Source organism: Toxotes jaculatrix, chromosome 8 (genome assembly GCF_017976425.1).
Source record: "Toxotes jaculatrix isolate fToxJac2 chromosome 8, fToxJac2.pri, whole genome shotgun sequence".
Classification (NCBI taxonomy): Eukaryota; Metazoa; Chordata; class Actinopteri; family Toxotidae; genus Toxotes; species Toxotes jaculatrix.
The window spans coordinates 12,715,792-12,738,787 of NC_054401.1; the positions used below are offsets into that span (position 1 = coordinate 12,715,792).

Below are 22,996 nucleotides of genomic sequence, written 5' to 3' on the forward strand. Positions count from 1 at the left end.
GTCTGTCCCTAAACAGCCTTGATGCACTGATGGCATTTAGCAGTGTTGGCCTTATCATGTGGTTTTGGAGCAGAATTTTAGGCTGTGCAAGCAAAACCTGAGGACTATTTAAGTGGTAGAATACTGTTCCAATGAAGTGACCATGATTTCATTTGTGTGTTTTCAAAGCTTTAAGCACCGCAAACATCAAGATGTATGTCATAAAACCTAAACAAATGCAACTATTAGCACTGCTAGATACCACTAGAGGTACCTAAAAATATTTCTTCTCATACAAGTGTGTTACCCTTTAAATAATCTGTTTTACTATTTACTTTTACTTTTTAACTGCAAGAAACCTTAATAGCAACTTAAAAGAAGCAAAGTAAATTAATTTTGGTATGGTCTAGTGTGCTCAAGAAATGTATTGCTTTTCATGTTTATTTACTTGATAGCTGCTGTCCTAAGGTTGCTATTGTTTGTCCTGTTCGTTATATTATGACGGTAGGAGCTTTTATTTTGAAAGGGAAATATATAAACTAGTATAGGAATACCAAAATGTTTTCCTTTGTCTTCAAAACAAAGGAAGAAGTCATATTATATGCTTGTATGGTACCTGGCTGATAGGGGCACAATGTCAGTATTTTGTTTAAAATTTTGTTTAATACTGCGTAATATTATATAGTAATATTATAACACCTTTCCATAGTTGTGCAAAGTTTTAAACTGTGTGTGAGCTAGCAAAAATGCTATGTTAGCTCAATGAACTGCAGTTTCTGTTGTTTTAACAAGCAATTCACATTCCTCAAATTTTGGTCTTAATTACACTAAAGACTGTAGTGGCTTAACTTTTCACCTTGCTGCAGTGATGTAGAAGTGTACTCCAGGGTGTGTCAGTACCTCAGGACATCACCGTGATTACAGGTTTTTAAAAGCACATTATTAGAGCAGGCAGTAAACAGTTTTCAGCCTGGTTGAAAGCTACTCTTTAAGGAGAGTGTTTTACTTTTGCTTTACTTTTTGGATCTTTGATATTATCCTTTTGCTTAACCAAAAAAAAAAATTCCTGATGTGGCCCGCATGGTAATGCACAGCATGAACAGCTGTTTCAGGTTCATAAAGTCACAGACAGACTTTTTCAATGATATCTCATTGAAAAAGCTGAGCCTCCTTTTAGTGTTTGGCTCATATGTGTTTTGAGATGTTTGTGGTCTTTGATCATTGCATTGAATCACACAAGTTCATCGTCTTGACCTGTGCATCATACTGTTCTTGGGACTCAGCCGTCAAACTCCTCAGATTCAGAACCAGAGAAAACAGCTGCTTCTTCAACTTCTAAGAACAATGATTAGTTAAGTACCTAAATTATCATCATGTTCTCTACAAAGATCAGAGTCACATAGAGTTAAAATTAGATATTGACTGTGTAAAAGCAGCTGCATTGTGTAGTTAGTATGTTCTTAACTCCACTCTTGTCTTTGCTCTGGTTAATCCTCTCCTCTCTTCTCCTCTCCTGCAGCAGATGTCATTTACCTGCTGTCTACTCTCCAGGGACTCCAAATAACACTTTTACAAAATTAAGAAAAGATCCACTCCCCCACACTCATGTTGTTTTTCCTCTTTCTCATTTGCCCTCTCCATCTCTCTCCAAACCCCCGCCCTTTCCATTTATTCTTTCTCCCTCCTTCCTTTCCTGTTTCTCTGAGATCAAATGCGATCTCTCTACCCGACACGACAAGCAGTTTACAGCTCTTGCAGGCCTTCAAGATTAAAAAATGTAAAACTTCTGCTTTTTTAGACGGATTTTCCACCAAAGCCCACAGAGTCTCCTCCAGATTTAATTGGCCCTATAAATAAACCATTCTGCTGCAAAAGTCGTTTAGAGGGAGAGAAATGGTAGGGAACACACACACTCAGAGACAGAGACACAGAGATAGATGGTGGTATGCAGAGAAAGAAAGACAGACAGAGTGAGGGTGTGAATTACCACAGTAGATGAACGTAATTCTCTAAGTCTTGCCTGAGCAACGTTCAGACAACTGACTTAGGATGCAGACAGACGGTGATGGCTTCATCAGAGCATCTGAGAGAAGGAGGGGTACGTACACATGAGAGAAAGAGGATCTGTGTGTGCCTCACAAGGAGATGGAGGTGACAGAGAAAAACAGATGCAGAGTGAAGAGACTAACTTGCAGAAAAAGAGAGGAAGCGAGATGGGGAGGTAAAAGGAAGAAAGGAAAGACAAATGTTTTAGTGACAGGAAAATAAACACCTTACAACAGTCTTACAGTTTATATCAATTTGGCAAAGTTTGTAATGTTTGCATATTGTTGTTGCAGTCAAAAATGAAAATGTATGGTAATATCTGACACCTGTAACTTGTAATACTAAGAGAATAATCTCTTACCTACACTATATGGCTGTTTTCCATGGTGGGCTAGGTCCTGTGATGAAATACTTCACTGTGAGAGACTGTAATGGCAAACTCTGTCTGGTCTTCACTCACATGAGAGGCAAGAGATTGTCTGCTATTCTGATTTTGCGTGTGAACAGGGCCTTAGCGTCAATTAAACAAAATCTTAATGCTCCAACATACAATGATTACTAAGGAAATGATGTATTTCCATGTTCTGGCAACAGATTAGGGAAGGCCCTTTCCCGACTCCATGCCCCAAGGGATGTCCACAAAGAAATGGTTTTCCTACTTTGGTGTGGTGGAACTGTAATGTTCAAGTGTCCACATACATCTGACCATGTGGTGTATCTTTCACTTGAGATCCCTGTTCCTTTTTGCTTTGGCAGGCTTCTTATGTTTGTTTATATTCTTTTTGAGATTTTATCACATTCATTTTGATGCACCTGCAACTCAGGCAGCAAAACTGTAAATCTCAGGTACAAAGAATCACAAATGACTCATTAAGTTGAATATTAATTAGCAGTATGTGTGAGCTTTGACACAGGTTTGAGAGATTTTTAAAGAGAGTTTTGAAGGCAGCATAAGGCAACTTCAAAATGAGGCCCGATAGTTGCTGACAGAATTGCTGGTGCATCACTCAAAAACATGGGAGAATTGTGTAACGTAGCAAGAGGAAAAGCCCAAAACTGAGGATGACATGTGCCAGACACATGCCCGAAATATTATGAGCAAAGAGGAACAGTGGTCTCACTGGTCAATGTCGCAAGTCAGGCAAAGTAGTGTGTGTATGCATGAAAAAATCACTTTGTATGTGTGTAAGACATCTGTATATTTGCATGCATATGTTTATGAATATGAAAAAAAACTGAGAGAGAGCAAGCATGACTGTGAAATTTGCGTGTGTGTCTGTGTGACACAGAAACAGAGAGTAATCATTGCCGTGCAGGGTGTTGACTCTACAGGGATGTGCAGTAACATGCCGTCTAATTAACAGTGTCCTCTCCATGGTGAGGCTGGTTCCCACAGCCCCAACAGCCATGATTAAAAGAGATGCTCTCAAAGGATGGCAAGCGCTTCCAATTCACTCCAGATACTTCCTGGATGCCATCCACACACAATCAACCATCTCATCTTGACCAGAACGGACGCTCTTTTAAGTCTCCGTCTCACTCTGTGACTGGGTCCTGCTCAAGTACGCACACACTTTCTCTCTCGTTCCCTTCATCTGTGTGCCGCTTTTTTCTCTCTCGGCTCTTCTTTTCCCGCAAACACTCCCTCTCCTCCCTCCCCTCTCACTTCTCTCACCCTCGCTGTCTGCCAAGGCTTCACATCAAAGCCGATGATTGGTTTGTAACTGTTCAGCAGGCAGTATTTTATCCTGCTTTGTGTGAAGAGACCAAAATAATCAGCATGAATATGGAAAAACCTGCTTCTATGGTAATATCCAGCCCAGTAATATCCATATCAGTCAAACTAACTTGGCTTAATTTGACTTACATACAAACGGATGGCAGCACTTTACTCCAAAGTCCCCTTGGCTTAGAGTCACATTGTAAACACTGTCTTTGACTTATGTGTATAAATATACACACAACTTGTCAAGGTTGTTGGCTCGGTGCTGAAACTGACTCATGTACAGAAAGCAACAATTTACTTCATTTCTTGTGTTTTCTTGGCACCATCTCCACCTCCTGATGTAAAGTCTCTTCACCTTGGTTTGACTCCTCCATACACTACCCCTACCTCAAGGTTGTTAGCTAAGTGTTGTGAGGCTGTTTTAAGAAGTTTCTTCGGCAAGGTCTCCAACTTTAATTTAACAGTTGAATTTAATTAGTCTCTTGTCCTTGGGCTCAAGTTTTCTGAAAACATACTCATTTGGGACATGATAGCAGGAGTTTTAGGTTTTATATGCATAGCTTTAAAATCCCTGTGAAACACAGTTTTAATTTTTGGTCTAGTATCAATACTTTAATGAACCGGGTTGATGCCCACAGTGTTCTGAGTCAACTGGATGATGATAAATGCTGACAGTTAATGTTGACAAGAATTATTGGAAAAAGGGTTAAATGGTAGTTAGCATGGTAGCTACCTTGGTTGATAACCGTTACTGAACACAATTTATTCAAGGGATGTCTTTTTACCATTGTCTCCTGTCTTGGCTGTCTGCAAACCATGCCTCTTTTGTGGAGCAGTTTATTCTCCAGCAGCACAGAGTTTAAAAATATGATATTATAATATAAAAATGAATGGTGCAGCTGTCATTGAAGACACCCAACTGCTGCTGGGACGCAGCAGACTTATAAAAGACGAATGTGCACACCTCTTGTTTACCTAAGACTGGGCATACACACGGTTTTCAAGAGACAGCTGAGAGTGAAATGATAAGGCATACATGAAATATAAATTAAGAGATGTAACCTTTTAGTAAAAGTAGTTTAGGCTGTTTGCAAATTTCACTGATTGTGTTATTATTTTGTATAACATTATACATTAACAACCAAATTTGCCCACCTGTCACCTGTCACCAACCTATTTTAGCAGGCAGATCTCATTTCAACAAAAGTAGAAGCTGGAAAACCACCTTAATGTCTCCTCTGAATATTAAAGAGCAGCAAATCACATGTGTAACTCTTAACTCTGAAGATTGTACACTCCTGAAGCATTAACAGAAGTCCGGGAAACAGGTTACAAAAGTTGGTCTGCAAAATTGCTCAGGAATGGTACCTGTTATTGTGTTGAAATAAAGCAGCTGCTGACACTTCAAATCTGCCACCTGCAGTGTGTCACCGAAGCCTCAGATTAGCAGCAACAAATGACGCATTTCAGCAAATTGCTTCCAGTGTGCTTAGTCTTTAACTTCAATCAAAGTCTCCTACAAACCCTGGCCTCACTGCTAAGCTATACCCTGGTTTCATAAATTCTTAAGTGGAGATGACAAACTGTCTGAAAGGAGGAAAGGAACCGGCCATTTGGGGTATTCACCTCTAGAAATAATAAGTTCTGAGTAAGCATATTTTGATACTGCAGTATTAGGAGGAATCCCTATGGCTCAGTGGATTAAGTCTTGTGACATGATGTGAATCCTCCCAGTTTTGTCACATTGTCTTTCTTCCTGTTGCTCAGTGAAATGAATTAAACAGAGATGCTTTTATGTGGCAGAAAATGGAGGGAGAAATACAGAAGGACTGTAACAGATTGAGGGAGAAATGGGGAGGGTGGAAAGACATATTTCTCCCTCAAAGATTGATAAAAGAGAGATATTTCTGTAACTCCAGGCTAATTCAATGAGTAATGCCAGATCTTGCTGGGGATTTACAGGCCTGGCTTCAAAACAATTAGCTGGAGAATGGGAGCCGTTTAAAAGACAAGGAGACGAGGAAATCTTAATACAGCTGTGGGTATTTCCCCATGGAGGAGTCATTTTTACAACCTCCTTACAGAGTCTCTCTCTCCCTCTCTCTCTCACCCTAATACTGCTAGCCAATCTCCTCTGTCTCATTTCACACAGAAGACAATTTTCTGAAAGCTGCTGTAGGGAAAAAGGAAAGCGGAGAGAGAGGAAGAGAAAAGGACTGTAGTGCAGACAGACAGTGAGGAGAAATTAAAAAAAGAAAGAGATATGAGTGTGAGGTCTGAGACGGTGTTAGAGAGACAGAGGGAGTATGTTAGAGAAACAGAAAGAGAGGGATAAAACACAATTGGAAGGATGCAGTATGGAGCCAAGGGTGTGTGTGTGTGTGCGTGTGTGTGTGTGACTTAAACAGTGAGACAAACAAGAATAAAAACAGACAGAAATAGAGAGAAACACACCCGTAGAAAAAGATAAGGCTCAGCAGAAGTTGTGCTTGTGGTTGTCTGGGGAGCTGGAAGATTGAACATCCCTCTCTCTTTATGAGGACTTCCTGCTTGCTGCCCCCTCTATGCCGAGGGCCAATCAGTGAGTCCATCTGTCCACGGGGCCCAATCAGTCAGAGAGCAGAAGAACTAAGTCAGCATGTCCTTGTCGACACAGGTAATCAAAGACACTGTTAAACCTCTACCGCTTTTCACATGCTCTTAACCCAGGGTTATCCTCGCTGAAGCACTCACAGCAGAGGCCGCCTTTAGCCCCTTTTTCACTTGGCTGTAGATAACTTTAACTTGTCACCTTAAGCATTCATGTAGATATTACTGCAATTAGAAGTTCCATACTTATAAATTCAGCTCACATCAACAAGCTGCCCTAATAAGTACTTTTAGATTGATAATGGCTTAAACTGCTATATGTAATGCCTAAGTTGTCGCTCATAGTTATGAACCTCCCGAGAATGATCACCTGACTGCGCAGTTCACCTTAGCTATATGGATTGCTTTTGCATGTTTCAGCTCATTGTTTGGGTTTTACGGCCTGCAACTTTATTGGTTTGGTTCACTCTCACTGTTCTCATCATTTACACTTCCACGTGCAACAGGCAGTTTTTTCCAGCAACAAAAGCTCAGACGAGCTGTACAGAAAGACACAGTTAGCATGGAGCAGGTGAACATTCTGGCACATTTAGCAGCTAAACATTAAGATATTTACCCTAAGGAGTCAGTTTTAGTGTTATATGCCCATCCAGTGTTTTTTTTTTTACCCTTATACAAGCAACGCTGCAATCATATGACCCATGATCATGGCATAAACTATATTTTCCCTTTTTGATATGATATATGATAAAATGTTATGCCTCTCAAGCTAACAGTGTCTCTTTGCAAGTAGCTTTTTAATGCTGCCAGACAGTGCCACAACTGGGAGCGGTACAGTAGAGATTTCTCAACTAGTTGATCTGATGCCAGCAGTGGGCCGGAATACCAAACCCCTACTAGCACTATCCATTACTGTAAAGTGATAACCACCTGTGTACACAGCCGACAGCCTAGACAGTCAAAGCAAAACAATTATATTTTCAGCGTAATCTTAAATCTCCAAAAAGCAAACATCTATACAAAAATCAAAACAATTCTTCTCAGAATAGTAATGCCACTGGCTAAACATGTATCACAGAGAGGATTAGAGAGATCAATCACAGACAATGATTACTTTTTTTGGCCAATTTACACATTAAGCTGGCCTCCAGGAAATTAGGGGTCCTATTTGAACTGAGCCCTAATTCTGAGCGACTGAAATTTGTGTTTTTCCAACCAAAACCAAAAACAGTCTTAGTGACTCCATTGTGCCCAGCAATGAGAATGAGAATCCCCTTTTTTATTAATCCATCTTTTGTCTTTTATTTGTCTTGCTTGCATAACACAGTTGCTCTCCTTATCAATATCAGTAACAAACATTTCTTCTGCACATCCTACCAACAGTATATACACATACAACTGTTCTCTGTGGTGCAGCAGCCCATGTCATCAGACTACTCCCACTCACACCTCCTCCTCTCAGTATGATAAATGGACTTCTCCCTGGAGAATAAACAATAAAGTCATCCAACCTCAACCCTACCAGTCACTGTCACTTTCAGGGATACACAGTCACAGGTTCCATGTAGCAGAAACACAGTTAGACATTTAGACGCATTGTAAGGAGGTCAGGAGGTGACGATGACCTGAGGCTGACTTCTGACCTGCAGGAAAAAATTGTTTTTTAAATGCTGTCTATTTTTATCATTTTTGGGGAATAAGTAGAGCATTGTGGAATTTATCTTCTGTAGTTAAACAGTATTTTGTAGGATTTAGAGCTAAGGTTGTTAAACAGCACCTTCCTACACTTCTCCCTCTTTTCTCCCTCATAATGCTCTAAGAAATTTATAAATTATGTTTGTTTTTATAAGGATGATACACGGCAGGGGCCTTTCTATTTTCTTGCTTTTGCAACATTATTGTTATTATTGTCAATATCAAACTATCATATTTCATTACTCACACTTGCGATAATGATCAGAAACACCATCCCTTTAAGCTAGAGTGTGCAAGTGCCAGTCAAAAGCAAAGACTAATCTTTATTCAAGTAACAAACATTACCTTTTTGTTACCTGTTGCTTGCTTTCTTTGTGACTGTTGTGTCTGTACTTTGTTGCCTCCCATATGTCAAGTTGTCCCAAAAACCTTCGAATCTGCAACACAGAGAAAAAAAAACATGCATATGTTCTCACATACTGGTAAATTTCTGTTAACCTGAAGAAAATTGAAAACTCTTCAAGTGAGAGAACCACTGTTGTCAAACAACCACTTGTGAATTCAATAGGTTTTCTCCCTGTGTATTCTGCTTTTAATTCAGTGTTTCAGTATTATTTGCATGTTAAGGTGTCTCTCTCACTGGGGACCAATTAAATGATAAAGCAGTGCTGTTACAGGTTTATGTAAATTCACTCTGCAAGAGGCTTGTATTGATAAATGGCGTGGAATTATAGAACAGCAAATAACTGCAGGTGGTGTACATTATTTTCCCCTCTGTTAATGGGTAAGGTTGTAGAGCAAAAACTTGTGTCTTAAGGTGAGTAGCAAGGGTCGTTATTTTTAAAGAGAAAATGAAGGAGTACAACGAAAGAAATATAGAGGGAAGAAGAGGAAGAAATATACACTTTAATGCAGCGGCTCAACAGCTTGTTCAGCTCTGGACACCCAAGTGAAAAATGGAGGCTCTTATTGTGGCAGCCAACATCATTAAAGCTGCATTAAGCAATATTTTTTACATTAACACTGAATCAGATGGTTCCTGCTCTGCTGCTTTAAGACACTTCTTCGGCTCATTCTCTCGCTTTGTCGACCAGCAGAACCAAAACAGTCCTCGTTCAAATAAAATCAAGGACAAATGCCTTCAGCCCACGAACACACGCAAGCCATTTTTACACTAGACTAGGGAGGAGGTGACTGGTGAAGAAAGTTTAAAGACACATTCCTAAGAGTTGGTGAACCAAGCCTGTTGGCTGGCCAGCTATGTTTAACTTCAAACGCATCTATATTGAACATTATGGGGGAGTGAATGCTACACTACAATAAATATCACTATCATCACTCACTGGTGAGTTTGAAGTGAAACTAACTACACATGACGTAGCAGTTAGTGTTGACTTCACACTCCAACATAGAATCAAACTTAAGTGCAGCTGGTGCAACAGGCTGCTGGGAACAAACACTAGTGATTTTTTTTTGGAGATACATTCACTCTTACAGGATGCCCATGTTTCATCCCAGATTTGTAAGTAGACCTTTGTTTGCTAATGTATCAGCCATGCAGATTTTTTTTTACATTAAAGTAAAATATTCTGCTCCTTCCTTTACTGTTTTAAATAAACTAACATTTATTCCATGTGGGGAAACTAACCTGAGTAATTGTCTCACCCAGTCTGATCAATACACAGTACATTTGGGGGTGGGGGGACTATCGCTGGTATGTATCGCTTGTATCTTCCCTTAAAAATAATAAAGAAAGTTAACAGCTCAGTTTACTTGTTAAAAAGAAAATAATAACACCTGAACGTCACAAATTGATACCGTTGAAATGAATTTACAATCACACACCGTTACATTATCAAGGCGTTTTTCCTAAATAACAAGAAGGACTAATTTACACAAAAGCATCTGGAATTGCTATGAATTGTCATCCACTTAGAGGAGACTGACAGGTACTGAGACAGACAGACAGACAGACCAAAATATACACACATGCACATAAACACACACACACACAGTCAGCCATGAGTCAGAAAGGCCCCTTGATGTTCCCATCAAGCCAGAAGGCACAGCAGGGACTGACGATTCACTGTCAAGAGACAAATCGGCACACACAAATGCACACAGACACAGACACACACACACACACACACACACACAGGACAGAGAGAGTAATGTCTAAACATTTCCCTCCAGTGGTTCTTTCATCAAAAAGTTAACTGTTTGTGATTCTGCAGGAAGGATGGATATTAAGAGATGTAGCGCATAAGTGTGTGACACTTCTGTGTCAGTGTGTCTCTGGGAAGAGACAGCTAGCTACTCCCCTCTCATTTCTTCATAAATCAGAGTGACAGAAAATACAGAAGTTTATTAATGACAAAACTACTGAGTGAACAGAAAAAGTCGAGCTGTAATCAGTGTGCCAGTCAAGGTTTGAGAGCACAGGAGGACAGTTTTGTAAGTACGAGACAAGTCTGTAACACAAAATTAACTGGTTTTACTGCTAAAGACTCATTTCATCACCTCCATTTACCACCTTCCTAAACATAAAATGTTTTCTAAACTGCTGTAATCTTCCCAGACTTTGTGTTATCATTCCTCTAACAGTATCTCCAGCATTCACACTGACTGCTTCACTACTTCCTCAGAAGCAAAATCATTGATAAATAAGACACGTTGGATCTGAGTCCACAGACCGGATGGTACATCAGTCTGTCTCTGAAGGTCTTAACATTTATGTCTTACATCTTTGATACTGGATTTTATGACTTTTGTGTAGCTTAGCCGCATCCTGGAATATAAAGAATATACATTTGCTCAAAGTAAAAGATGGAATAAGCTCAGCAGTGAAATTATCCTTGAGAGTTCAATGAAACAATGACTTTTAAACACCTGTGCTTTTCCTACTATAAGTCAAAATGGCATATAAGAGGCACAACAAACACAGATTTGCTTACATGCAGTGTTGCACGTTGTGTGTAATTAAGGCTTGACCCCTCTTCTACTTTATAAATAATATTAAAAACCTGAAACCTGTTTACAGTCTTCTCTCTCTTGACCTTTGATGGTATATCCATCATAAGCAGGTAACACAACATGCATTTTACCAGCCCCTGTAACTTGAAAAACTTTATAGATAAAAACAATGAATTGCTTAACTCCATCATGATAGGAAATTTAAGCTTTCCCTCTTTTCACACACTTGTGTCTGTGATACAGTAAAATGATAAAATAAAAGATAAAAGATAAAATCCAAAGTGATTTAGTGATGTTACAGGTCTTTACAAGTCCTCCATTTGTCCCTTTGGTTCACTTCCCACAATTCTGTATATACAGTATGTGCTTTTAATTGCCTCTAATTAAGCACTGGCAATCGTGAATGCCTTCTTGCAATCTGGTGTTTTCCTCTGTGTCTTTATCAAATGCTATTATCACAGTGCTTGCAGCAAAAGCATCTTCTGTTTTCAGTGACAGCATACCAATATTTGTGTATGGATCTGGTGTGGTTCAGGTCAGGTGAGCATCTGCCTGTAACTACAGTGGGACTGTCAATAATGCGCCATATAACTGGATCATTCTTTTCTAACGCATTCTACTTGAATCGTGGGGCGCGCTGACCTTCAACCCGAGCAGAGGTTCAGCTCTGTGAAGCAGCTTTAGAACATTTTGTTGCAAAGGTTGAGGCCTCTTACATCCCTGTCTGAGAGGGACAACTGTGGACTTTGTGTCAGACAACACCATTATAAAATACATTGTCTGTGACACTCTTGCCAAAGTGCTTTCTACACAGGTGGGCATTTTTTTCACACACCAGCTCAGCAAGGGCGGTATGTGTTTTGACCTTCATCTTTCCAGCTCATGAACTGTGACAGGATGGGTTGCTGTTTCTCTTTCAAGTCCTTTTCGAAGCACAAATGAGAAGGAGACACTGTAGGCTCAGACACACAGTGAAGACTATGAGGCTGCAGTGTTCTTTGATAACTCTAAACCTCTGGCTTAAGATCAATAATGCAGCCATAGCTACAGTGCAGTGCTGCAATGAACTGACAGGACTGACTGACTAATAGGGTTAGACTGTCTTCATACTGACAGCACATGTGGATTAGGTGATCTATCCTGTGGATCTGTTATTATCAGCATGTTCTCTGTGAATTTCCGATAAACTTTGACAAGAATATTGTAAGACATGAACCCAAAAAGCAAGGATTTCGTTTTTTTTAGACTGTAGAAGCAACGATGCAGTTATTTAATCTTAATTGATATTGATCAACTTTTAAAAGGACAGCAGGACAAAAACATCAGTTATTAAGGAGTGGAAGCGGCCTTACTGTTTATGAAATGTCATTTCTTTTTGCCTTAGTCACAAATTGTAGCAGTAGATGCAGTTTGTATGGTCTGTTCGACTGTCATTTATTTTTTTAGTGTTCGATTTTAAGGTTCATTATCAATCTTGGAAATAGCAGTTTGACAAAAAAAATTCTTAGCATGAGGTCCATTAACTGAAAACTTTCTGGAGCTTTCAGCAACATGTCATGTCCTACAATCAGGAGGTGGAGTTCACTCAGTTGTCACAGAGATGGTTCAGATATTATCACATGACCCACCTTTCCTCCCATTTATTGTATGTAAAGCACTTTAGTCTTTCTCGCCTATAAATGTGTTTTACAAATACTGTTTGGCTCAGCTTGGCTAGAGGTGAAACAGGCAGCACCCTTTACATTTATTCTTTACAATTCAACAGGCATCCTTTCACTCTGTCGTCTTGAGTTATAGACAGTCTCCTGCTCAGCCTTTAAATGTGGGTGTGTGTGTGGGTCTAGCTAAGGAGGAAACTCAGGGAGACAGTTGCCACCACCATTTCAGCACCCAGCAGTAAAGTATTGATCTCTTGTTTCAGCAGCTCTCTCTTTTTCCATCTCTTTCTCATCACTCTTCTTTCCTTCTGTTCATCTTCCATCCCTCTCTTCACTATCTCTCGTTTTAACCATTCCATTCTATTCTATTTAATTTTTTTATTCTGTTTTTTTAATTTCTATATATTCTTCAATATCCTCACAAGACATAACTAATCCTTCTCATTTTACTTGTTTACTTTATATCCTCTTCTTCTCTCCATTTCCCTCTCTCCTCTCATTTACTCCAATTCTCCCCCGTTCTATCCTTTCCCATCCTCTCCTCACGGTGTTTTTCATCCCCTTGCATCCCTCTCTTCCTGACTCCTACAGATGTTAACCTTGTAGCGCAGTTTCCTCAGGTTGGAGAGACAGAGAAAGAGATGAGAAGCAATGCAGAGCTCAATACCTCCACCTTCAGGTGATGAAGTGAATTTTTTTGCTCTCACACAGCTTGACCGTAATAAAATCAAACCTTGATGATTCATGGATTTTTACAGCAGTGCTGTAGAGGGCTGTAAATCATTTTAAGATATCGTCCTCATAAACCGTGGCATGGGATCATCGTTCCTATGTAGACAGAGATGTATAGCATCGAACTGCTGCTTTCATGAGTCTCTGTTGTTCAGCTGAAGGCTTTGAAAGGAAAGTAAAATCCTTTTTATTCCAGTTAATGTTTTCAGTACAAGTAATCTTTCTGCAGCACAAATTTCAAACTGAAAATAGTTTATTGTGAGATTGTATTAAAATATCTAAATTCATATATCTATAAATATTTTAATAGCCAAAAAGGGATCAGATGGAGCCGCTGCTTTCATAATGAGGGTACGTAAAATTATTATATATATACTTTTATATCACCCACGAAGAGGCCAAACAGCTCAGCACACTGTCTTGGATTTCAATCAAGAAAAAAGATTGATTAGATTGATTAGATTGATTAGATTATAGTTTTGGAGAGAGGAACTAAGTAACACACACACACACCGAGATGCTTAAGTATCTGCAACCAAGTGTTTGATGGCAAAATTAGCCATTCAACTTGAAAAAGTTCCTCAGAGAAGTTAAAGAAATTGACAGCTTTTCTGTCTCACAGATATACAAGTACTTAAAATATGTCAGAGTCTGAAAACTGACTTCTGGGTGAGACAGAAACAGCTACCGTATGTGAAACCCCTTTCATTCATTTAAATGATGAATTGTTTTGGAACCCACAGACGAGGCTGGTGTCATCAATGTAGACCCAGAGCTCCCGGATCTTTAAATATTTAGAGACTCTTCACTAAGGTAGCGTTAATGCTGGTTCGTGTGTTGGTTGCATCAATATTATATCAGAGAAAGAGACACAGTAATGAGGATAAGGTGACAACATAGGCAATCTCTGGGTGACAAGGGGGAGGAGAAGGAAAAGGCATGAGGCAAAGAAGGGAGGGGTTAGAGAGTGGCAAGAAATGAGAGGCAATAATAGGAAGAGACAAGAGGAGGATGAAGAGGGGAAGAGAAGAGAATAGAGTAAAATAGGAGCGAAGCATGGGGAAGAGGAGGAAGGAGGAGAAAGTGTGTGTTGTCAGTCTCATTGCAGTTTCTTTTCCTTCACTGTCAGCCTGAGTCAGTTCAAACGTTGAAACCGGCATTTTCCCTGGGACAACAAGCACACACGCATGCAAGCATTTGTGCTCGCAGACACATCCACATAAAGTTAGTTGCAAGCATGCAAAAAGACACATGCACTATGTACAGTAGGTACATAAAGAAAACAGAGGGACTAAACCAAAATACACATGTGCAAACCCAGAATATACTACAGACTGAGGAACTCAACTCCAACAGGACACCATTCATTGAGTGACTTCATGCATTCTGCCCTGCTAGTTTTGAAAAGCCTTGGAAAAGTGATGCCTGATTTATGTTCTGATTCAGTGTAAACCAGCACTGAATAGCAATCCAGAGTTCAGTTTTTCATACTTCAGTGTCCTTCCAACACAACTTGTTGCCGTAGCTATTCAGAGAGTCACACAAACAATACAAACAAACAGTGAAAGACAAAGGTTTACCCCCAAATCGTTGCCCATTTAAAACAACTGCAGTTAAAACAAGTGCAGTTCAATTTCAATATTAAATATTTCAAGAAAGATGAAGGTTTCATTACATCTACCATACAATCAAAGGTAAAAATACAGCTGTGCACTGTCTCATTGTTCACATCAAATTTAAGGAGGGGTTCTTCTCTCTCTGCAATAAATAAGTGGAATTAAATTACCGGTAACAACAGTCTTACACAGTGTTACACAGCAGCATTTTTCTTTATTAACAGCAAATTTCTCTGAATCATCACAACTTATCTTTACTCTTTACTGTAATAGGGGTTATGTAAATCCCACTTGGTTCACTTTTAATGGGACATTTAAATGAATGAAAGTGAGCTAGAAATGAAATTTCTGCAGATTTCAAGCAGTTAGCAAGACATTTTCTACAATCAGCTCCCCCTTCATACAGAAATTACAAATAATCCTTGCTGTTCCTTGGTAGCACTACTTCAAATAGCTAGAATCCACACACACAGACACACACAGTCTCAGATACCTACACATGCAATCGCGGTACACATTTGAATACAAAGGGATAAACAAACACACGCATGTAAAACACACTCAAAGAAGTTTTCAGGCGCACACCTCCACTGGCAGCAGATCAAGAGAAGAAAGGCTTTGTGCGTGTGTGAGTTCGTCTGTGGATTGTGTGCATTGCATCTGTGTTTGTGTAATGAGTGAAAAAAAAAAAGCTTCTCGGACAAATCCAGTCTAAATAATCATCCTATCCTGGCCGTCCAGATACCAACACTGTGTCCCATGTGGCTTCATTACTGTTGCTGCTAATTAAGCAGCTCCAAATAAACACCATCTTCTGCCTTCATTAACACAAACACAGCAGCATCATCACATGCTTAAACTTGATGTATTTGTTGATGCTGACACAGATACGTATGGAAATAAATTATATGCTGATAATAATGTAGAAAATTAACAGTATAGGATATGATGTATTTACTAATCCTTGTAGAGTTTATATTCCCATTTATACATTTACTGTACTGTAGTAATCCATTGCTAGTAGCAAGCAGGAACTAGAACTCAGAGAGTACAGACCTCTGTCAAGGCCAATGTCAAACAACATACACCAGACTTCAGAGAGCAAAATTCAAATTCATAGTACATGATCCAGATCTGCCCCAAAATGTAATGGTTCTCTGCTGGCCCCTGCCCCATCCCTCCACCAAGATCGGTGCAAATCGGTTCTGTACTTGTTGCGTAATACTGCTGACAAAAAAAAAACCATAACCTCCTTGGGAGAAGTAATGGAAATGCCAGACTTTCATTTGAGGATGTGAGATGGGTGAGTATGAATCAGTCCATCACAAGGGCAAACAATTTATATACATTAATACTTTACAATATTATTCATTATAATAAAACAGGTAACAGTGATGGACTTAAACCCATCTGAATGCCAAAATTCATATTCCTCTGTGTCAAAAATGCTTGTCTGGAAAACATGGCTATTAGTAGCACCAGCAAAAACTGTTGTTAAACCCAAGTTGAGAGAACCATAAACTTAACTGATTAGTCGAGTCAACAGAAAATTAGTCTATAACAACTTCAATAATTGTTTAACTGTTTACGTCATTTTTCAGAAAACAGCCATGCTAGCAGCTTTCTACTTGGGCACAGTGTTACTTTGAGTTAAAAGCTAACATGGTTAACGAAGATGTCAACTTTAGCTCTGAGAAACTGTAATGGGTAAGATGAACTGATAATTAAAATAGCTGCATCCCTACCAAAGTTTCATTTGCAATCAGACTGGTATTTTCAGGGCTATGGCCTGCTACTACAGTGAACAAATGGATGAACAAATGGAGACAGACCCATAGTAACACCCATGTCCGCAGTTACATAAGCAAGTACTTGAACTGTGCCAACATTACTGACTCATATTGGAGGATAAAGCTGTCCCATTCCCTATATATTAAGTTCATGGCCACCAACTCACTGAATGGATAATAGAAGAGTCACAGTACATCCACCTCCTCAGCTGCATCAGTGGAGACCACTGCATGGTGATATGATTTATCAGCAGCAGGCAAGAGGGTAGAAAACAAACAAAGATCTAGTTTAATTCATTTGAGTCTGCAGTCAAAGTGAGTAATTACAAAAGAGCTGAGTGTGGAGAAATCATTGAATTGGGCTGAATTACATCAGAAATGTTCGAGCAAAATGCTTCAAAGTTGCTTAAGGAAAAAGACACTCATACTTTAAAAACTGCATCTGGCTACATACGTGGGTGTTAGTGCATATGCATACTGTACATGTCCGTCTGCATTCGTACTCTATGTCTGTGGAGCAGTGTGTGCGTGGGGGGTTGTGTGTGTGTATGTCTGTGAAATAATGAGCAGGAGATAAAACATAATTGTTTGCGGAAATCTCAGCACTTCAATTTATTCCTCCATTACAGCTCAGAGTTCAACACAGTGCAGAGAGAGAAAAGCCTTTGATTATGAAGCTGTTGAAAACGAGAACACAATGTAAACAACAGCAGACCGCCAGACTGAACTTGTACATTTTCTTTCATCAAAAAGAGAATTGATCCCAGATTTGCATACAAAGACAATTGGCTACAAAATGCTTGGAATGTGCAAATGTTTGAGGCGTTTGTTTGAAGACTGCAGTGTTGCAGTTTTTTCACAGAGTTTTGATTTCACAAAGTGTGAGGTTGATAATGTCACAGGAGCTGCAGACTCAGAGAAAAGCTGTGATAAAATGCTTCATAACCCCGTGACTAAAGGACACCTCGTCTCTCTTCTTGTAACCCTCCAACTCTCTATCTTTCCCCACCTTTCCCCATTTCCAACAGTTCACCCGTGGGCACCATCTAAGGTGAGAAAAACAGTTGTATTACTGCCCTATTTTAAAGTCACAGACGACCGGAATGTGTTGGAGATAAAGAGGTAGAGATAATCTGTACTTGTACAAAGGTGGAAGTTAACATGAGCACCACATTTTGAGCACTTTGTTTTCAACTTCACGATTTCAGGAAATTAGAGGCTTTAGATAATCTGAGTTTTAATACTGATGTCACGAGCTAACAAATTAGCATCTTGGTTAGAGTGCAGTGTTAATGAGCGCTGATTTTTCAGTGACAATTATATGGAGTTGACAAGTTGATTAGAGTGTTGTTTGTTCTCTCATCTCAAATATTCAAAACCACATCAACGTCTTAAATGAACTCTAAATGGTACATAAACTTATATTACCCCAATATTAAAAAATTTAAGTTGTGTTTGACTTGTTTATGCGTCACTAAATATAATTATTCTGAACTTAAAACTAATGAACTAGAGAGTGGATATGAAGTAAAGTATATGCATGTGACATTGACTTAATTTCTTTTCTCCCCAAGCTTCCTGAAATTTCTTGAAACCTCAAAAGGATATCTTGGCATTTTGAATTTCAGTCTGTGTTTCATCATCTCACACTTGTCACATTGAGGAAAATTTTTTTTTCAGCTGTCTAATTTACTAGTTCGCTCACTGAATGTTCATGCACACATATTTATTTGCCATAAGGGGCACTGATTTTGAAGGGTTTTCCAATAAACTGAACGCAAGCCAAATCACAACTGTGAACCACGCAGAACCAGATTAAAAACCATCTTCTGCGATAAAACAGGCATGTGTTAAGTGTCACAATTAACTGAAAACAGATGGAAAAAGTAATGGGAAAAAAATGTTGCTTTTAGTTTGGAGTTCCATTTCTGGTTTGGAAGACGTTAAGACGTCACAATGTGACACCCCACTGAAAATTCATGAGTATGAATTAACGAGTGCAAAAAGTGTCACCTCCAACAGATCAACATACTGACATGTTTCTGGTTTTTGAGTGTGTGTGAGAGGAATATTTTTCACTCATTAACAATAGTAAAGTGCACAAAGAGCACAAAGCTATTCTATAACCAGTATGCAATGCTGTTGTCACAGCACAGAACAACTATGAGACACTTTCTAGTAGTTTTTGTATATGTTAGTAGAAAAAAATTTTAGTATGGTCATTTTTGTTTAACAAAATGAGATGGAGCTAAAGAGTCCGATATTTCAGGAGCTGGAAGAGACCAAAAACAGAGCTAAAGGGAGAGTGAATATTGGGTTTATGTTAAACAGATTCCTAGAAGCACAACTCCAAGTGAATGCTAATATTACTCAGTATTTGCTAGATGTGTAAATAGGCAAAGTATTTCTAAAAAGTTCACCATAATAACTCACAATTTCACAAAATAACAATATGGTGATTATATGTCATTATATGTGAAGATTTTAGGCAAAATCTTGCCTAAGGCCTTCTGAGGACTTCCTTTTCCCTGGATGTATTTGTGAAGGTTAATCTAAATCAGTCACAGTCATTTTGCCGTAACCCCATGAAGCAGCCATGAACCTTTCCTCAATCCCTCCCATTGTGCTGGACTTGATCAAAATTTTACACTGAAAAGAAAGAAAAACAAAATCCTCACTAAACCTCCTCCTGCAGGTTTCAACACCCCTCCAGTGAAACCAGATCTAATGGAATTCTTTTAGGTGAGGACACCAAACTCACCTATTTCACGGTAGGGGAAACACTGAGGCTACAAATGAAACAGATAAAATGCTCCTCCATTCAGTCCCATACAAATCATTTCCCTTCTACATCACTACTCATACCGCGAGTGGTGAATGACATTTCCCCAGGCCAGCTGTTAAACATGGTCGGCTTCACATACACACAGGCACGCACAGATAAAATGCATGCGTATAAAAACAAACTGTCTTGTCCCTCTCAGCTTATTCTCTCTGTCTAACTCCCACTTGTGCCCTTTACTAATCTGAAGCGAGTCAAACTATTTTAGGCGGCATTCAACTCTGCCTGCTGCTTGCATGTCTCCGATCCATATCACAACAGTGGTAAACTGCTCTGATTGTAACCTTCTATGTGATATAATTATCTTTGAGTTTAAGTTCAATATTTTGTCATTTTTTTCTGTAAAATGCAAGACTGAATGACAGCGGGAAGAGAGTCAGGGCTTTAAAGCGAATGTGACAACTGACAGGGTGTGATTCATACTCAAACTGACAACATTGTCAACATGAAGCATGTGTTCGCAGCCAATGAGGCTCAGGTATTTACCATCAAAGGGGACCCTGTCTGGCAGTTAGAGTTCCAAGTTGGGATGTAGTTATCATAATGTTTAACATTTGCAATATATTTTAAAAAATATATTTCATTGAGACAAATTATGATGGCGATGACAAGAAAACATTGTGCGTGACTAAGACCTGTTTTTCCTAAAGTGCTGTTAAAGGTATTTTTGCAATATGTTTGTGCAAATCCAATAAACACCAAACTGCTGAAGCTGACGAGAAAGCAGAAACGGTTATTGACTGGTTGTACTGTAAGGATCTGATGTAAATGAAGGAGTTGCCCTGAATAATCTAATTGGACAAAACACAAATGCTGTCCTCAGTCACCAAAAACTTATTTATAACATCATAACTCTCAAAGTAAGCAACTAGAGAACTTTCAATCATTTATAAACGGATATATCTAATTCTCAATAGAAAATAAAATCTCAGATGTTGTCTAGGGGGAAAAACAATTACACTTGAACACTTTGGGCAGACACTATAAATTAAAACTGATATTCATCAAATTATAATCCAAGTAAAAATCCCAAGAGCCACAGCATTCTCCGACTGGACGTAACAACATTCCTACGATCCTACAGTAGTAATCTCGTATACTAAGAAAAAAAAATAGGAACTGAAACATAAGCTGAGGAGAAAAGGTCAGCTTTTTTTAAACACAATGGGTTTCCAGAGAGCGGCATGATTCAGCGAGGAAGGGAACCTGAAGGGTTCTTAAAAGAATACGCTTTCAGATACATCAGAAACAGAAACTTACTCTGTAGGTCTGACTATCACAGGAAGGTTATTCTACTATTAGAAAGCCAACAGAAGCAAAGGCCTGTGGATCAGTGGAGTTCATTTTTCCATGGGGAATGATGAGCTAAGAGTCCAGCAATACAGCATGCTGCATTACCCAGAACACTAGGATGGACTGTGATCTGACATGTGGGTGTAGCTCTTCCAGCAGCTGTATAAGCGGATCTTTTCCAGGGCCCTTGACACTGGGAAGTTTGGTATCATTCATTCATTCCTTCACCCACACTTTTCCTATTCTCTTCCCAATTGCAGTCATCTAGGAGGCAGTACATCCCTCTCTTTTTCTCGTTCTCTCTCCCTCTCTCAGACATGTGGAGATGGATGGACAGTGTGTGCAGGAGTCCTTGGCTGAACTGTAGAAGTGCTGACGTGGCGCCAAGCCCTCTAACAGCGCAATGACGCCTCTATCTGTCTCTCCATGATGCACTCTGTCTCTAACACACACACACACACACACACACTTTGCACTACACACTCACAGGTGCATGTCTAAATGGGTACTTGCACAAAAACACACACTCACATATTAATGTGTGACTGAACATATACATAGAAGAGAGCATACTTGGCCTGCACTATATGTGCTCACAAGTGCAAATGTACATGAGCAGGCACAAGTGTGTGCACATACACACATGGGTGCATGTACACATGTTAACAGCAAAACATAAACCTGGTCTGTCTATCATGGTCTGTCCATCTAGTGATACCTTCATCACTCCAGTCTCCTATATAATCAGCATCAGCATCTATTGTCACACACACTCCTACCATCACCACCACAAACGCACAGGCCCTCACACAGATGCACCCACACACATATACACACTCAGGTCAGCTAAGTGATGCTAGAGTGTGTATTTCTCTCCTGCTTGTGTTAAAGTGAGTCATCTATCCTTCCACAGCTTCATTACAGCCTGCAAGGGCAAACACTATCTCTCGCTCCCTCTGCCTCTCCAGATGGAGGGAGAGAGAGACAGAGATATACAGTAGACAGAAAGTGAAATCCCTTTCTCTCTCTCTTCATATCCCCCCACCTTGCTCTTCCTCTCTTGCTCCGTCGTCTCTATATTTATCTTTTGTCTCTAAATCTATTGCCTCATATCTATGTTTTCACTCACACGGTCTTTCTCTCTTCCTCGCCCACCTATCTTTGAGCAAGTGCCAGTATGGTTAAGCAACTTGATGTAAACATTTTAGCCCAGCAGAAGATGCAGCAACATGAATGCAACAGAACAGATAGAAACATAGACTAATACAAACAAAAGTATGTGCCCCCCCCCGCGCAGATATTTTTTGTTGGGGGACATTTTTTCATGGTTTTGGCCCCTAAGTTCCAATGAAGGGATATTATGGATCATAGTGTGTTCACTGCTTTGTGGTAACAGAATATTAAAGACTTTTTAAACCACGACAGCATCCCTGTGCACAAAGCAAGATCCATAAAGGAATGGTTTTCTGACACTGACTTGAACAAGAACATGACTGGCCTGCAAAGAGCCCTGCCACATCCCCCAGGAGAGTGGAAGCTATCATAACTGCACAGTGATGACTATGTTTTTGGAATATTGAAAAAATAATAAAATGTCATATGAGGGTTCAGATAATGTTCAGATGTCCACATGCTTTAAGCCATAAAGTTTAGACAGACAGACAGATAAACGGAGCCATACAAGGCAAAAAATAGAGGTATTAAATAGGGAAACAGAAATTTAAAGGTCATGTTTCTATAGTGAGAGACAGGAAGAAAGACAGAGACATCTGAAAAGAGAAAAGAGAGCTTGCAGAAAGCTTCAGTTTTTGAGCCCCTACAGAAAACATGAATAATGTATAGCTAAAACCTCTTATTCTCTAAATTTTAAATGGCTAGCTGTTATCAAAAATAACCTGATCTGTGGAGCATTAGGAAGCTTGCATGCAACAAAGTGGCTTCGATGGTATGTTATAGGAAAGAGGAGGCACTAGTTCAACCTGGACTCACACTTCCAACTTTCTTATTTACAAAACCCTCTCCATTACTTATTATGAGAAAAAAAAAATTCACTAGTT

The 22,996-nt window shown here is 39.4% G+C and overlaps 1 long non-coding RNA gene across 3 annotated transcripts in view; it reads right to left on the bottom strand.

Moving 5' to 3' along the window:
• The window catches only part of LOC121186347, a 79,320-nt gene that overhangs the window by 53,987 nt on the left and 2,337 nt on the right, over nt 1–22,996 (bottom strand). The window contains exons 3-4 of one of the 3 annotated variants that reach the window (XR_005894445.1): nt 8,392–8,472; nt 7,645–7,983 (exon numbers count right to left, since the gene is read on the bottom strand). This is a non-coding gene — a long non-coding RNA (uncharacterized LOC121186347). Of the gene's footprint in view, nt 1–7,644; nt 7,984–8,380; nt 8,473–22,996 lie in introns of those variants that run through there. The other 2 variants (XR_005894444.1, XR_005894446.1) reach the window with 2 other exon arrangements.